General features: G+C 43.1%; 1 protein-coding gene across 1 annotated transcript in view; it reads right to left on the bottom strand.

The window, feature by feature from the left end:
• KCNAB1 (potassium voltage-gated channel subfamily A regulatory beta subunit 1) overlaps positions 1-12,396 on the bottom strand; it is a 178,980-nt gene that overhangs the window by 54,811 nt on the left and 111,773 nt on the right. The gene's annotated exons all lie outside the window — the stretch shown is intronic.

The following is a 12,396-nucleotide window of genomic DNA, read 5'->3' as shown; positions in this document are numbered from 1 at the left end:
CAAAGCCACCAAACAGGTTCCGATAATTGAGGAACCGGATGATTAGGAAATTGGCAAGCCTGTGTCTGTAACCCCTGTAATGGCAGTGTCTACAGGGGATAAGGGGGGGCCACTTGCCACAGTGACTTTGCCCATTGAAGGCCACCCTACCACATTTCTAGTTGACACAGGTGCAGCCCGTAGTGTTCTGCGAGAACAAGACCTGCCAGACCCATCCTTTCTGTCAAATATTGATGTCTCTTGCGTTGGAGTAGATGGCCAGCCAAGACATAGCCCTTTAACAACTCCATTACGAGTTGGCTCTAGCCTGCTTGCTCGCTTTGTGGTATCCTCCACATGCCCAATTAACCTGTTAGGTGCTGATGTTCTCTCACGCCTGCAAGCATCCATCACCTTCACCCCGGATGGGCAGGTAGAGATGTCCACACCTCTATCTGAATCAGACACCTCAGCCTTGTGCTCCTTGCCTCTAATGCTGCATTTAGAAAAGCCCTGTGAGAAAGCAGCAGAATTAAGGTCCAATTTCCCAGAGGCATTAAAAACACAGGTGCCCGCCAAGTTATGGTCCTCAGGCCCAGAGGACATAGGTCACCTAAATGTTCCCCCTGTGGTGGTAAAGCTTATTCCAGGAGCTAAATTACCAAGAAAACCACAATATCCATTAAAACCAGCACAGGCCGCTGCCATTTCTACCCACATCAAGGCACTCTTGGAGAAGGGTGCCCTGGTGAAATGTAAATCTGAATGCAACACCCCACTATTCCCTGTGAAAAAGAAAACCCCAAAAGGTGAGCCAGAGAAGTACAGGATGGTTCAGGATCTCCGTGCTGTCAATGAAGCTACCGTCCTGGACACCCCTCTTGTACCAAATCCCCATACTCTGCTCTCTGGAGTCCCACCATCTGCAAAATTTTTCACAGTCATTGACCTAGCAAATGCGTTTTTCAGTGTCCCACTGGACCCATCCTGCCAATACCTGTTTGCTTTCACCCATGAGATGCAACAGTATACCTGGACTGTCATGCCCCAAGGGGCACAAAATTCACCAAGTCAATTTGCAAAGGCCATGGCCACTATCCTTGACCCATGGCAAGCTGAGCACCCAGAAGTTGTTCTGCTCCAGTATGTGGATGATTTGCTGCTCTGTGGAGATGATATACCCACTACTGAAAAGTGCTCAATTAGTCTGCTTTGTTATTTGGCAGAACAAGGATGCAAAGCTTCGCTCATTAAGCTACAGTTCTGCCAACCCTCAGTAATTTTCCTTGGACATTGCCTATCTCAAGGTACCAGACATCTTACCCGGGACCGGGTGAGAGCTGTACTGGATATTCCAACTCCAAGGACTTCAAAATCTCTCCATGCCTTCCTAGGCCTCATTTCCTACTGCAGAGCATGGATCCCAGAAGCCTCCCTGCTCATGCAACCTCTCTATGACGCACTTAAGTCTGACCCTTTCTGTTTGACTAATGAAGCTCTGGACAATTTCAATGCTCTCAAACGTGCCATTGCTTCTGCTCCTGCCTTGGGCCTACCTGACTACTCCAAACCTTTCAAATTATTTGTCTCTGAAAGACAAGGCCACGCAACAGGAGTTCTCACCCAAACTAATGACTTAAGAGGCCGCCAGAGGCCTATTGGATATTTTTCATGTCAACTGGACATTGTGGCCAGAGGGACTCCTTCCTGTCTCAGGGCTGTTTTTGCTGCAAGAGAGCTCATAGAAAGAACCTCAGACCTGGTCCTTGGCCACCCTCTGGTTGTTTTGGCCCCTCATGATATTTCTGCCATCATCAACCAAGTCCAGCTCAAGCACGTGTCTCCAGCCCGACACCTACGCCTCCAGTGCCATCTTCTTCTACCTGACAATATTTCCATCCGAAGATGTCAAGTTCTTAACCCATCCACTCTTCTTCCACTCCCTGAGGGGGGTATCTATTATGGATTTATCACAGATGAAACCTACATTTACCTGCTTTGTGGATGTATCAAGAAAGTCATGCATCCACATTTGACATTTTATGAAGATAAGAAGCCTCTCTGTGAAGGCCCAGATTACGCCTTCTGTACCATGTGGTACAAACCAGACATTACTCCCGAACCTTGCTATGAAGATGAGCTTTACCATTGGACTGATGTGAAGCTCACTGCTCAAGATTTCTATTGTGATTCTGAAGGCAATAGCATGGTCTTGGTACAACTACCTCAACAACTTAACTACCTCTACCGCCATTGGGATACTGCTATCCCACATATTCCTGTTACCAAATTGAAGACAAGGTCATGGAATGATCTTGGGCCCATGGCAAAGCTATGGGCCACCATGGATGAAGAACAGCTACAGGAAAATGGTATTGTCAAATACCCAACAACTGACCTTCTGGAAGCGTGGCCACGCCACTTCCTAGAAAAAGAATTTCAAGATCTGGTCATAGTGAATGATTATGACCCCGAAACACCTCATGACTGTTTTGAACAGATGAAAATGGAGACAGTGCACCTACCAACTGTGAATCCATTACAAGATCCAGATTTTACCCTGTTTGTGGACGGCTCAAGATATGCTGATGAAGAAGGAAGATATCATACAGGATATGCCGTAACCACAACAGACGAAGTTATCAAATCATCATCCTTACCGCCAGCAATGTCTGCGCAAGAAGCTGAATTACAGGCTCTGACTTCAGCATGCAAAATTTCCGAAGGAAAACGTGCCAACATCTATACAGATTCAAGATATGCTCTGGGTGTGGCACATGACTTCGGCCTAATTTGGAAGACAAGAGGATTTCTTACCACCGCCGGTACACCAGTCAAACATAGTACTGCAATCAAGGAGCTAATGGATGCCCTCCTACTCCCTGAAGAAGTGGCCGTTCTGAAGGTAAAGGCCCATGGGAAATTGGATACAGATGAAGCAAAGGGCAACCATTTGGCTGATCAGGCTGCTAAGCTAGCAGCCAGGGATCTGCAGGAAGTGGATGAAGAAGTGTCCGGACAAGAAGAAGAAGAAGAAGAAGTCCCTATTTTTGCTCTGCAAACTCTTCCTACTGATTTGCGAATTTTGCGAGAACAGCAAGCTGCAGTCACTCCTGAAGAAATCCAGAAATGGAAAAAGAAAGGAGCCGTCCAAAAGGACGGAGTATATTACAACAACTTCAAATTTTGTCTTCCAAAAAATTTATATCCAGCAGTTGTCCAGTGGGCACATGGGCCTGCACACCTGTCAAAGGAATTGATGGCCGCCCTCATACAGAAGTATTATGAAGCACCCGGAATCACAACATTGATCAGCAGCTTCTGTAAGGCCTGTGTCATTTGTGCAAAATGCAATCCAGGAAGACCAATCAAGGTGCCTGCAAAACACCTGGCAAAGCCCATGTACCCCTTCCAGCGAATTCAAATTGACCACATCCAAATGCCCAAGAGTGGGCCCCATGAATATGCACTAGTCATAGTGGACATGTTCTCAGGATGGCCAGAGGCCTACCCAGTGGCCAATATCACTGCAAAAACAACCGCAAGACGCCTACTTACAGAGATAGTATGTAGGTTCGGACTCCCAGAAGTCATTGAAAGTGATCAAGGCCCAGCCTTCACAGCAACAGTGACTAAAGAAATTTGGACTGCTCTAGGGGTGACCCTAGCCTTCCACACCCCTTACCACCCACAAAGTAGTGGTAAAGTAGAGCGCATGAATGGCACTCTAAAAGCCAGAATGTTAAAAATGTCACAAGAAACGAAAATGCCCTGGCCAGAAAGCCTGTCAATAGCTTTATTTAGCGTTAGACACACACCTAGAGGGAAGCATTCACTGTCCCCATATGAGATTCTATTTGGGACAGCACCCAGACTAGGTTGTTATTATCCGCAGCAGTTACAGCTCCAATCAGATGTTTTAGTAGATTATGTAACTGAACTTGCAAGTGCCTTGAACAAAATACATGCCCAAGTTTTCTCTTCAATTCCAGATCCCGATTTGGATACAGGTACCCATAACCTGCTTCCCGGAGATTGGGTTCTGGTCAAGAAGTTTGTGCGGAAAAACACCCTGGAACCAAGATTTGACGGTCCATTCCAAGTTCTCCTGATTACCGCAACCTCCGTCAAACTGGCCGGCAGGCCAAATTGGATCCACGCTTCCCACTGCAAGAAATCTCCAGCCCCCGAGGAAGCAGATACCGCACAAGCATGTACCTCTGGTACACCTTCTCCCTAATCAGCCTTATAAAGGCCCAACAAGTAGCCATCACCAAAGATATTAGTGGGTATACCTTCTGGTACAATTCATCATGCACCCATGTGGCTACTTACACCTTTGACTATTGTGACATTGTAGAATGCCCGTTCCCCACATCACAAATCCACAGTATTTACAGAGATATCCCTCATTCAAAAGACCCATATGTTTGTGTAGTTGACAAGCAATGGGGGCACAATTGTAATCATTGGGGGGCGGCGGGATGGAATGCCGGGCCTGCCTGGGGTTACAAACCAAAAAGTGCCTTATCTAAAGTAGATGATCAAGGTAGATCCCTTCTCCAGAGAATGACTTTGAGAAAGCCTGGGGGGGGTACACCAATGAAATTAATCCTTAACATTGAGCATCCAAGCCCAACGGATGCAGATCAGTATGTGATGGGAATGTATTGGAAAAAGGGTTCCTACCGTAAATTAGGGCATTTCTTCTTAAAAGATATGTGCAACTCTTCTGAGTGGCAAGGGGCCACCCATATGGTCCCTAACCCATTAAAACCTCATATCCAGACCTTTCAAGACATGATGGCCATTGCTAACCCCACCTTTGAAGATACCATGGCCGCTGAAACAGGTTTTAATGATGTAAATTTATGGTTAGAATGGATGAAATATAATGCTAATAAGCATAATAAGACTGCATGCTATGTGTGTGGTGGTGCCCGGCCCCACCTGGGTACTGTACCTCTAATCCTGCCAGTAGATGTAGAGGAATGTGTTTTAAGCCTTTTTGCCTATCACTATGATTTTAACAGGTCCATATGTATTGCATGGACAAAGGAGTATCCTCTCCTAACCAAGGATGTCAAACCCCCAGATGGTATTACCGTGTATAAAGGTAATTACACTTGTTATGCTAATTATGATGGAATTGGTAAATTCTTGGGTAACTTCTCTAAGGGGTATTGTGCTACCTACAGGAGTGTCTCTATGAACTTGTTGCAGTTTCACACCAGGTCATTAGGAGATATCTACTGGTTGTGTGGGGATTTACAGCTGAGATCCAGAATGGACAAGGAATGGTGGGGGGAGTGTACTTTGGCTAAAGCTATTATGCCTATACATATCATCTCTGACACACACCTCGTCACCCATGAGTCCAGGCACACTAAGGTTAAGCGTGACGCCCCAGTGAAAGGAAGTTTTGATCCTCATGTTTATATTGATGCTATTGGGGTGCCTAGGGGGGTGCCCAATGAATTTAAAGCAAGAGATGAAGTTGCTGCAGGATTTGAATCACTTTTTGCCATAGTTACCACAAACAAGAATTTAAATTGGATAAATTACATTTATTATAATCAACAGCGTTTTGTTAATTATACCAGAGACGCCCTCCAGGGATTGGCCGAACAATTGCAGGCCACATCCCAAATGGCTTTTCAGAATAGAATGGCCCTAGATATGATCTTAGCCGAAAAAGGAGGGGTTTGTAAAATTTTGCCCGACACCTTGACATGTTGTACCTATATCCCAGAAAACACAGGCCCTAATGGTAAAGTTACATTAGCCATAGAGAAATTAAATGACCTGTCTATAGAGTTGAAAAGGAATTCTGGGATACAAGATCCCTGGGAAAGATGGTTTGGTTGGATGACAGGATGGCAAAAGGCTTTAATGCATATTGGTATGGCTATACTAATTTTTCTTTTTATCTTTGGTCTTCTCTTTTGTTGTATCCTCCCATGTTTGAGAAAATCCCTCATGAAGACTGTTGACCAAGCGGCACCCACCTTCACCCATCTCGAAGTTGATGACCAAGATTTCCAAGACATCAACTCACCCTGTCTGCCGTTGCAAACAATCCCTTTTGTTGATAAAGTGCAGGAATTCTAGGAAGGGACTAGCTCAGGGACAGCATCTGTCAGTGAATGGTAAAGGCCCCGTGTGGAGAAGTGGTGGGTTAGCTGCCATGGGATACCCGTGGGTGTGAAGTGTTCGAGAGCCATACTGACGGATGAGTTAGCCTATTAGGGTCAGATCTAGGGACAGTCTTGCACTTTGCATTAACACCTAGCTAGCGGCCACGGGGTTTCTGTGCCTTTGGGTTAACACGTCTTCCTGGTACTAACTTAATAAAGTTTTATCTCTTAGAATCTAACATTTCATAGGGGGGACTGATGTGGGATTATTTAAAAAACCTTATTGTACTTGTATTCAATAATTGCACTAACTCCATTTTAACTTTATACTGTGACAATCCTCCATTTTGTCCTCCTAACCTGACTTCTTCAATCCTCCATTTTGTCCTCATAACCTAACTTGTTCATTTTAAAACTACCTTACATGACAGAATTTCCCAGCACATCTAATACAATAGAACAAAGACTGTATTTTCTATAAAGACATGATTAACACAGGAATTGCTGACTTTTCCTTAAGATTTGCAACATAGTATAGTTTGAAGGCCATGAGAACACAGTAGTAATGAAATGTTCTATTCATAAGAGACCTTGCACCTGGCCACGAGGCCTGAGATCACCGACCGTGTAAAATGACGCTCAAGACCCCTTGTCCCCCACCCGTGTCCAGAACAATCCCACCTCTTGGTGGGTGGACACGGGACTAACCACTTAGTTTTTGAACCAATTAATAATATTGATAGGAGGACACTAATCCCGACACTTAACGATTAATCCAATTAATGATGTTTATTTGCTGATATTCTAATAATCAATGATGACGTAAAATGTATCTTAAAAGGACCTGCGCGTCCGCTTTTTAATCACTTGCCAATAAATTTTCTCGAAGTTATTTTAACCTGAACCTTGTGTGTCAGACTTAATTACTTCAGCGTATATACGCAATTTATTTTATTGATTCGGACAGGAACAGATAGACATTTAAACATTTTGGTTTACTGCAAAAAAGTACCATAACACATACATAAACTCCAAGCAATCCATGCTTACTAAACATAAATACTAACCAAGTCATGGTCACAGAGGTACTTAAAATCCAGAAACAAGATAACCCCAAAACATATGGTAATGAGGTCACCAGAGTGACATGGGTGCAGAGGGACCGGAAATTATGTGGCACGGTTTTAAATTATTTCAGAATGCACTCTGATCATGTAGTTGCTAGGAGGTGGGCTGTGTGTAATGTTCACCTGATCGATGTGCGTGGGACCACAGGAGAAGACCAGGTGAGTTGTGCCATAGATCTGTTGCTTCAGCCTCTCACACAGCAGGCTGTTTTGCACTAGCCCACAATTAACAAAGTAGGGACTAAGAACTTCTAAATTAAACACACTCTGCAAAAACAGGTTAAAAATAAACAAATCTTATTAAGAATTGTGTAGGGACAATATGTGTGTCACAGCCATGGGATATGTGGCTAGGGCTGTAGAACTAACCCCCTCACATATTCATACTGCTCAAACAAACACCTGCACTGAGATATCCAATCCCATTTTGCAATTTGGAACACAGGTGGAATACAAAAGACACACACATACTCATATATGTCAGTAAATATGTGGATCACAAGTGTCCCTAAATACCAGATCAGATAGATCAAATACTACAGAATCATTGTATGTAGCCAAATTAAAGATACAATGTTTATTTCATTTTGTACGAAAATCGCATTGAGCACGCAGAACATCCATAGGAAAGCACTGAGAAATGCTTTCCTATGGGCGTTTTTAATACGTTTGCGGCTCTGGCCGCGCACGTGCATTCAGCTCCATTTAGGAGCTGACCTTCGAGGGAGCCCGGCGCTGGATTAAGGTAAGTGGCTGAAGGGGTTTTAACCCCTCCAGCCCAGTGGGAGGGGGGCCTGGAGGGTGGGGGGGGGGGGGGGGTGACCTAAGGATTATAGAGTTTCAGGAAAATTAGTTTGTTTTCCTGACACTACAGTGATCCTTTAAAGATAATCTTTCCAATTTGTAACTTTTTTCCACTATTTCTATTTTTCTTATTTTTTTCTAATTATTTATCAAATTCCAAAGTAAACCTGATATGTATACTCTTGCAAATTTACTGCAGAATGAATATAAATATGAAAATATAAAACCAGTAATTACCGTATTTATCGGCGTATAACACGCACTTTTTTCCCCTGAAAATAGGGGAAAAATCGTGGGTGCGTGTTATACGCCGATATCCCATAATTACTTACCTGTCCTGAAGCGTGGGCCGGCTTCACAGCGCGCACCGCGGTACAGGAACTTTAATTTAAGGTTCCGGTTTCCGGCGGGACTGAAAGGAAGTGTGCACAATAGTGTGCACACTTCCTTTCAGTCCCGCCGGAAACCGGAACCTTAAATTAAAGTTCCTGTTCCGCGGTGCACGCTGTGAAGCCGGCCCACGCTTCAGGACAGGTAAGTAATTATGGGAGGGGAGGAAAGTACACTATGGGAGGGGAGGGGAGGGGGAGGAAAGTACACTATGGGAGGGGAGGGGAGGGGGAGGAAAGTACACTATGGGAGGGGAGGGGGAGGAAAGTACACTATGGGAGGGGAGGGGGAGGAAAGTACACTATGGGAGGGGAGGAGGGGAAGTACACTATGGGAGGGGAGGAGGAGGAAAGTACACTATGGGAGGGGAGGGGGAGGAAAGTACACTATGGGAGGGGAGGGGGGAGAATACTATGGGAGGGGAGAGGGGAGAATACTATGGGAGGGGAGGGGGGGAGAATACTATGGGAGGGGAGGGGGGGAGAATACTATGGGAGGGGAGGGGGGGAGAATACTATGGGAGGGGAGGGGGGGGAGAATACGAGGGGAGGGGGGGGAGAATACTATGGGAGGGGAGGGGGGAGAATACTATATACTATGGGAGGGGAGGGGGGGAGAATACTATGGGAGGGGAGGGGGGGAGAATACTATGGGAGGGGAGGGGGGAGAATACTATGGGAGGAGGGGGGGAATACTATGGGAGGAGGGGGGAATACTATGGGAGGGGGGAGAATACTATGGAAAGGGGGGAGAATACTATGGAAAGGGGGGACACTATGGGATGAGGGGGGAATACTATGGGATGAGGGGGGAAATTTCCTGGAATTTCTTTCTAAAAATGAGGTGCGTGTTATACGCCTGTGCGTGTTATACGCCGATAAATACGGTATATTAATTCAAAAGAAAAAATATATATTTGAATGCACAGTATCACATTATTAATGCCTCTTGTTCCCAAAATTGTTTTGTCACAATTATTTGTATTTACTAATGTTAGAGCATTATGTAATAACTAGATGCATTATGAATAACACTAACAGTCATATACAGTACCATGCTCAGCGATTAGTGTTTTAATGCATGTGATACTTGACATCAGATTTCATTTATGAATCATATCTATGCACGAGTATAATTTAACACAGGCTTTTAATTCCCATGGTTTCCATCCATTTACATGTCTCACAGTCGCTCTTCATTTTTTGAATATGAAATTAAAATCATTTAATGTACTGTCAGGATATACTATGACCCAACATGCAGTGTTTAAGAAATAACAAAAGGAAAAGTAAAATCTTGAGAAATATACGCGTTACTGGGCCTTTGAGTGGCTGGACTTAAAGTCAACATAGAATGGTCAGAGACAAGCCAAGGTCAGGGGTAAAGAATTACGGAATGAAAAACAGCCAAAACAAACCAAGGTCAGAATAGCCAATGGACATAAAAGAACAAACGCACTCTCTGATTACCAGTAAATGGAAACTACAACATGGCCTTTTAAGAAAAAATTGTTTAAAAAAAAGCCATGGTCAGTAACGCCTTTATGATGCCAAAACGTGATTGTGCATGTAGGTTCGCATGAATTGTGACATCAGAGGAGGCAGAACTATAAATAGGCCCTGGCAAGAAGTGGCCAGCGTCTACCAGAACGCCACATGGAGATGGGGCTGTATGGGAGGCCGACCTCCCCTGCATGGTGTGAAGTTGCCTGGTGTTACACCTAGCGTGGTCGCATAGATTGGGTGTGGTCATGTGATCATGCCGATCAGGCGGCGTAACATGTACACACTGCAGCAAGTTGTAAATACAGTCTGTTCAATACAGTGCTAGAACTCCCCCTAGGGTTGATGATAATAAATACACGCAAGAAGAGAGTCTTAAAGGGACACTCCAGGCACCCAGACCACTTCTGCCCATTGGCGTGGTCTGGGTGCCAACTCCAACTGTAATTATAAATATTTACCTTGTAGGGTTAACTCCTCCTCTAGTGGCTGTCTACTAGACAGCCACTAGAGGGCACTTCCATGTGTATAGCACACATTCTGTGTGCTATAGCGTCACTGGACGTCATCACGCTATGTGAGGACCTCCAGCGTCTCTAAAATCCCCAATGCTTTTCAATGCTTTCCTATGGGGAGGTCTAATGCGCGTGCATGGCATGCGCATTAGGTCTCCCCCGCCAGTGGGCGTGATCAGTCCCCCCGGCCGGCTGACGTGGTGACGGGGAGGAGCGTGGGCGGACCAAGAAGCAGCGCAGAGGGACATCGTCGCTGCCTCTGGTAAGTCACTGAAGGGGTTTTGACCCAGTTAGCAACAGGGGATGGGAGGTGGGAGGGAGAGGAGACCTGCAGTGCCAGGAAGACAGATTGTTTTCCTGGCACTGGAGAGTCCCTTTAAATTGGAAGACTATACTCTCAACCAACATAACAAATCAATTAAAGCTTAATGGCTTTCATTAAATGACTTTAATCAATATGCTATTCTGAGTGGGGAACTCCTCCTCCTCCCCACCCAGAAAGCCATAAGATGAATGGTTTTAAATAGACTTACAAATATCTATAATAGCCTTATTTGTTTCACATACAAATCCTATTTTTGAAACATAGTAATTTAATTTAAACTACATAAAGAGATCAATACTGAAATAAATGCTCAGCATTCTAAACCCTATTTCCCTGTGCAACAATCAAAATGATCAGTGGGGTCCCTTTAGTGTCACTATATTAATAGATGTGTGATTTTATGAGAACATTAATGCTTACAACGCAATATGTGACATGGCTGAAATAAATGTAATACATCCTTGACAATGTCTGGAAGGAGATTTTAAAAAAAATCAAACGGTAATATTTTCAAAGGAAACAAAGCATGTATTGCATTTTATGCTATTTGAAACACAGCGACACAAGCCATAGGAATGACTAGTGTGAATTTTTCTTTTCATCAAAGAGAAGTGTAAAGTAGATGCCAGATATGTAGGAGCAGATGGTATAACAGATGCCAAAGAGAGAAATTCAGGATGAAAAAAATAAAGAAAATATCTTTCTGTATATTAATGAAATACTTGACGCTAAAACCAGATTTTGCCCATATCTTGTAATTGAGTTTTCCAATACAAAATTAAGTTATTTTTACTGACCCATTGTGATAAGACCCTACAATGTTTTATGTCAAATGAACAAGTTTTTATAAGTATATAATGTATTAAACAAACATGGGTAATAGGGAACCGTGCCCGTACTGTTTACTATATGACATATGTATGTGATGCAAAAAAAATTGACATTTTTTTAACATAAAAATAATTATCATTTGAGAATAATCATATAAGAAACCCTATGTTTTATAAAAATGATTACTTAAATAATTAATTAAAATGACTCATTCCTGTATATGAAATATTTTATATAAGTGACTCTTTAATTCAAATAGTCATAGGTTAATTAATATTATTTTTCTTATTTATAATTTTGAGCTTTATAAGGGAGGTAATATTTGTAATGAGGGGAACACATGGCTTACCAACTAGGATCTAGCAATAAGAACTGACATTGCCAATAATTACAACCTTTCGTGACAAAATGTATTGACAATCACAGAACTTTAAAATGCAAATATGAATGATAATAAAATCCATTGATTAAATAATTTAACACTGAGATATTTTATGGTTTGGTTGTCATAGAGTGGCATGTATATAAGATATTTATGGATCATTAGTATATCTATCTATCTATCTATCTATCACCAAAAATCTGTTCTATTCATTTCCTCTATAATTTAAAAAAAATCTGTTTTATATTATACGTGTACTACCATTATGTATGTACTGCTATGGCTATGAATTGTGTGACCATCGATCTGTGGCTTGTGTCGAATAATTGTTTGCATGCTAATCCCATTGTACAGCGCTACGGAATTTGCTGGCGCTATATAAATAATAAAATAATAATAATGTA

Source organism: Pelobates fuscus, chromosome 2 (assembly GCF_036172605.1).
Source record: "Pelobates fuscus isolate aPelFus1 chromosome 2, aPelFus1.pri, whole genome shotgun sequence".
Classification (NCBI taxonomy): domain Eukaryota; kingdom Metazoa; phylum Chordata; class Amphibia; order Anura; family Pelobatidae; genus Pelobates; species Pelobates fuscus.
Note: the sequence above shows the minus strand (reverse complement) of the source record. Positions and strands in the feature narration are given on the sequence as shown.